This window comes from Mauremys reevesii, linkage group 14 (assembly GCF_016161935.1).
Source record: "Mauremys reevesii isolate NIE-2019 linkage group 14, ASM1616193v1, whole genome shotgun sequence".
In the NCBI taxonomy this organism is placed as follows: domain Eukaryota; kingdom Metazoa; phylum Chordata; order Testudines; family Geoemydidae; genus Mauremys; species Mauremys reevesii.
Genome location: NC_052636.1, coordinates 11,171,366 through 11,177,118, shown reverse-complemented (window position 1 = coordinate 11,177,118; position 5,753 = coordinate 11,171,366). Strand labels below are relative to the sequence as shown.

Sequence of the window (5,753 nt, the reverse complement as noted above, 5' to 3'; positions counted from 1 at the left end):
CATTGCAAACCCTTCCCAAAACACCCTGCAGCCAGTTGCACAGTGGGATAGTTACCCACAGTGCACTGCTCTCTGTTGCCATCTGCTAGCATGGATGTGCTCTGGGGACACAAGGGGCATAGGGAGGACGTTCAATAGCTGTTTAGTTAAAACACTTTAACTAAAGCAGCAATGCCGGGGGGTTGGTGGCTCCTTTCTTTCCTCACCCTGGAGTAAACTCAGCTTTTTATTGCCTTCTTGATGCTTCATGGAATAACAACAGACGACCGAAGAAAGACGTGGACACGGTGGGTCTCAGGGGTGGGGCAGAGAGGTTCGAGCGGTGGGCAGAGCAGGTCTCGGAGGTGGGGGCAGTGGGCAGGGCAGGTCTCAAGGGAGAGGCACAGAGGTGTGGGTGGTGGGCAGGGTGGGTTGCAGGGATGGGTCAGAGCGGTGGCGGCTGGTGGGCAGACCGTGTGGTAGGGGGTGGAGAGGCATGAGCAGCAGACAGGAAGGCCTTGGGGGAGGAGAGGAGCGAGCGAAAGGTGGATCAGCCATCCTCAGCCAAAGAGGAAGAGCGGGGGTGGGAAGTGGCCAAACAGGAGCAAGGGGGGAGCACAGGTGGGGCCTCAGAGAGAGGAGAAGGGGGAGGGCAGTGCCATGGTTGGCACCAATGGGCCCCCCACTTCTAGGGAGCTTCCAGCGCTCACACCCAGCCTCCCCAAATGCAAGAGCCATGGGCCACCTATTCTCTTCATCTTCACTAACCAAGCCCCTCCCCAAGCTATGTTGATGGGAGAAGCCCTCCTGTTGGCACAGCGCTATCTGCACCGGGGTTAGGCTGATATAACTGCATTGCTTAGGGAGGTAAATTTTTTACACCCCTGAGTAATGTAGTTACACCGATCTAATTTTGTAGTGTAGACCTGTCCAAAGAACCTTGGGAGTAAAACTTCCCCTGCTCCTCTGCTTTACTGAATTCAAACACCAGCAAAGCTTGTCAGGCCCAGATGGAGGTTGGCAGAGAGTCAGGTGTGTGCAGACATGATCCCTTCAGCAACTCTAGGCACCATGGCTTAGCTGGCTAAAACCACTGTTTTGTATACAGGAGATCCTGGGTTCAAGTTCCAGTGGTACCTTATTGAGTTGCTTTTGGGGCACCTGGTACTGGCTACTGTCAGAAGACAAGATTCAGAGCTAGATGGACCGTCGGTCTAGCCTAGTGTGGTTTTTCTTATGGTTTAAATTACACTCACAGACACTGAGGATAGAGTTACTGAAAGTTTGGGAGTTAGGAGCTGATAGGTCAGTGGTCCAGTCCCCTCTCAGACAACCCCGTCCCTCTGGGACAGGGGCAGGTCTGAGCAATCACACCAAATGCTCATTGTGGCTGTCAGAATCTGTGGGCAGCTCGTTTAGTTTATGCCGAGGGTTGAGTCCTGTTTTGTGCACCGTGTCTGAGAATGAAAATCCTAAACCGCCCTTTGAAATAACAAAAGCAGCAGGACGTGTTTCTGTCCCTGCCCCAGAGCAGACAGACCAATGGAGAAATGCCATGAGTCCAGGGTAATACTCCCCTGCGGTTTTACCATTTCCACTTGCTAAACTCCCTCCCAACCTTCTGGGCTCCTGGAGCAGGGGACGGAGCCTGAGCCGAGACACGGACACTGCAACTTTACAGCCCAAGCCGCATGACCAGATTAATGTGACACAGGCCAGTCATGGGTGTTTCATTGCACTGGAGACGTAGCCTAATGTTATGTCTACACTGCGATTAACACACCCAGGGCACCTGTCGCAAAGCCCGGGTCAGCTGACTCAGGGTTATGGGGCTTGGGCTGCAAGAGTATAAAATTACAGTGCAGACAGATGGTCTTGAGCCCAACCTCTGAGACCCCACGAGGGGTGAGGGTTTCCGAACCCAGGCTTCAGTGTGAACACAAATATCTGCACCACAGTTTTTAGCCTCTCAGCTTTAGCTTCATGAGGTCAGCTGGTCCAGGCCAGCCCTGCTGCCCTCTTTATCCCAGGAGAGATGGACTCTCAGGGTACGTCTCATACCTCTCATGTGGCGCCATGGGGTTCGAAGGGGAATGATCCGTAGTAGCCGTCTGTGGGTCCGTGGGCGTTGCCATCCCGGACGAGCCCCCAAATTGTCGGAGAAAAACTCAGTTCTCGCTTTTTGTTTGGGTGCAGCAAAATCAAATACTTTATTATTTCTCCAGTAATTACAATGGAGGAGAGAGTGCCATAGGACACAGGGTCGCCTCAGTCCCAGACAGGTCTCTCAACTGGTAAACAATTACATCAAGCCTTTATACCTTTGTTACAGACAATTTCTAGCAATCATGGAGACAGTAAAAAGCAACAAATACATTTTGTTTATACATAGCAGAAAGGCTTATCTTATTGTCTCACTCCTAAGAAAAACAAGCCTGCATTTTGGTTAGTGATTGCAAGGTCGTAATAACTTTGTACACAGTTCCTGTCCTCTCGCCTCGCACTATCTTTGCTCCTACAAGTCTCACGTCATTAGGGTTACAGTATGGCCTGACTCTTGCTAACTGACTGACACGCATTAAAATCCCCTTCAAATCCTTATTGAAGCTTTTCCTGCTTCCACAGGTGTGACAAGGGAGGAGCCAGACCCGCTGCTGGGCTCCACACTGCCAAGGACTATCCCAGGAACCGTATACAATGCAGACTTCTCCGAGATAGCACAGCGACAGTGGACACTGCTTGGCTCACATCCTAGCAAAGGTACTTCCTAGCCAGTTGGAAGAAACTATGAACGGGGGGTAGAGACATCATGAGTTGGCCTCTCTCCCCCACAACTCAACAGCTGGAAATACACCTGGATGACAAAACTGATTCAGAAATCAGAAGAGAATAATAATAGTACATTCAAACCAAAGTCCCCAAACAGACTAGTAGTGGTTTTTCAGCAGAAAATTTTCAGTTTGGGGAATTTTGTTTTCTCAGTCAGACTTTGCCAAGGGAAGCAGGGAGAAAATGGTTGAGTTGCCTCCTTCAGAACAGCTTGGCCTAGGCACTAGCTCTGGTTCACTGTTGTGGCCTTGCTCAGGTTGGGGGTATTTTAATGATCTGGGGAGGTCCCAGGGTGTTTGGGGGAGATTATGAGGCTGTTCCCTTTTGAGATAAAAACTAAGAAATGCAGGACTAGAGAATTTTTTTAGAAATTCTGGGATTTAGATATTTTATTTGAAGCAAGGGGGGAGGGGCAGCTGAGATTCTGAGGTTTTTGTTTGCAAGAAGCAACATTGTTTGATCTGTCATTGTACCAAGGGGGAGATGGTTGTCTGTAAAGGAGAACAAAGACTAAATGCAGCCCATGAGGATGGGATTTGAACCCATGCGTGCAGAGCACAATGGATTAGCAGTCCAGTACCTTAACCACTCGGTCACCTCATCTCAGCTGCTAAGACAGGGACAGGAGGAGAAATCTAAGGCTGGCAGAGATAGGGACACTAAGGAGTTTTTAAATACTAAGCATAATCAGGGGCTGAATGAGCTCCCCCCTCACATCTAGTGAGGAGCTGGGGGAAGATTTCAGGAACAGGCCGTGTTTGCACAGACACCCCTACTCTGCCTAGCTATGCAGCATGATGGGGCCGCTTCCTCAAAATGACCAGTTTGGGAGGATGGTGGGTTGCAAATCACTTTAGGATTGAGTGGAATGAAATGTTATTCTCCTCCCTGTATGAGTGAAGGGCAGTGGAACGTACCTAGGCCGTCCTGACGGGGGGAGGGGGAAGGAATCGCTTTCATTGGACTGCAGAGAAGTGATTGAGGACGTCACCCTAACCCAGTGGTCCCCAAACATTTCACACTGCACCCTCGTATCCATGGCTGTGGTCGAGAACCGGGGCTGGGAGTGGGGCCGGTGCTTGCTGGGGAGAGGGGTGCTGACAGGGGTAAGGGGGTCGAGGCCGGGCTGGGAGCCAGGGTCCCAGGCTGAGGGTGGGGTTGGGGAAGAGCTGGGACAGAGTGGGGCTGAGTGGGGCTCCCTCCCTGCCCTTCATGGGGGCTGGCTCAGGCCCTGAGGTGCCCCCATCAATCTTCCTCTGTGTCCCCCTAGGAGTCACGCCCCACATTTTGGGGACCACTGACCCCTACTCGCTAAGCAGGGGCTAGTGATGCCAAAGCCCAGGGAAAGGGAGAACAAGTGCGGGGGCCCCAGCACCGGAACCATGACCCCCCCCACGTCTGTGTGTGGCTCCGCCCCCTTCCACCCACGGCCCCATCCACTGTCACCTCTGCTCCACCCCTTCCCCCACCGGCCCCACCCAGTCACTCCTTTGCCGGCCCGCTGCGGCCCCGAGACCAGAGAAGCTCTGTGCCCTGCTGCAGCCCCCGGGCCGTAGCAGGGAGTGGGAGCTCCTCCAGCCCTGGGGCTGACATGGGGGAGACTTTCCCAGGGGGGCCCATTTGGCCAGGGCCCCTAGTCATGGGCCCCACTGTCCCCTTGGCAACGCAAGGTTTGGGGAGGCTGAGCCCCCCCGAGCTTCCATTACGAGCCGCCCAGGCTACCTCTGCTCAGTGGGTGGCCAGTCTCCCTGTGTCTCTGCTGTTCGTGCTGGGGAGCCTGGCCGGCCTTAGGGGTGGGGCCCCCGGCAGCCGCCCTGGGCTCCAGGGGGTCAAAGGGCACCGTGTGGCCGTGCAAAGGTGCTCACTGCTCTCCCCTGCCCCAATGCTCCTCCGTGGCCCCACAGAGGGTGGGGGGAGCGAGGAGCAACACTATGTGCTCCCTGCGTCCTGGTCACTTTCCCCACCTGGGCTGGGCTGTGAGGGGAGCATCAGAAGCTGCTGCTCTCTGCCCTCCCCTGATGCAGCCCGGCTGAGGAAAGTGACCTGGATGCAGGGAGCTCGGATGATGTCCCTTCTCGCCCCCCTGCCCCTACTAGGGAAGGCTGCTGTGTGGTGTTTCCATGGCTGCACTTTCAGTGATGCAGGTTTCTCTATCCCATTGTTCCAGGGGCATCCTACTAGATAAAATTGAGCAAGAAATGCTTCCCAGTGGTTTTTAGGACTGGAATTGCTATTTTCAACAGTGATTGCCATTTTTTTTCTAGTTTTGTTTTTTAAAAGGAAGACAGTGATATTGCATTGGCAAATTCCCCATAGAAAAAAAGAATAATAAAGGCACCTCAACTTTTCCTCATTTATGGAGGACAGTCTGATAATATGCATCCAGAGATCCTCCAATCACACAAGCTGAAAATTGTTCCACTTTACTGCAGTTCTGTAACCATGCGGGAACCAGTCCTGTCTGTGTTCTGTGCACATCCAAAATTCCTGCTGAATGATCCGTCCTGGGAGCAAGTTACCAGTGACCCAGGGCAGGGGCAGAAGGAGTGTGCAGGTGTGGGGAGGGGAGCCCAGGGCTGGGGCAGCAGAGGGTGTGTGGTTGAGGGAGCACTGGTGGGGAAGGGGAGCCCAGAGCTGGGGCAGCAGGGGTGCGGGTGGGGGAAGGCCCAGAGCTGGGGCGGCAGGGGTGCAGGTGGGGCGGTAGAGCCCAGGGCTTGGGCAGCAAGGGTTGTGGGAGCCCAGGGCTGGGGTGGGGGCAGCCAACATTTTTTTTTCCTTGGGGCAGCAAAAAACCTAGAGCTGGCCCTGCCTCCACCCACCGTGAGGTAGGCAGGAGCAGATCAATATTATCCCTACTCGAAAGAGGGAGAAGCTAAGGCTGAGAAAGGAGAATTGACTTCTCTTAGGTCACATAGCCAATCAGTGGCAGAGTTGGGAATAGGACC

At 53.7% G+C, this 5,753-nt stretch overlaps 1 non-coding gene across 1 annotated transcript; it reads right to left on the bottom strand.

Moving 5' to 3' along the window:
- Positions 1-3,323: 3,323 nt before the first annotated feature.
- Positions 3,324-3,411, bottom strand: TRNAS-GCU. Its single transcript has one exon. It is a non-coding gene; the product is annotated as a tRNA-Ser (tRNA).
- Between the last annotated feature and the right edge of the window lie 2,342 nt (positions 3,412-5,753).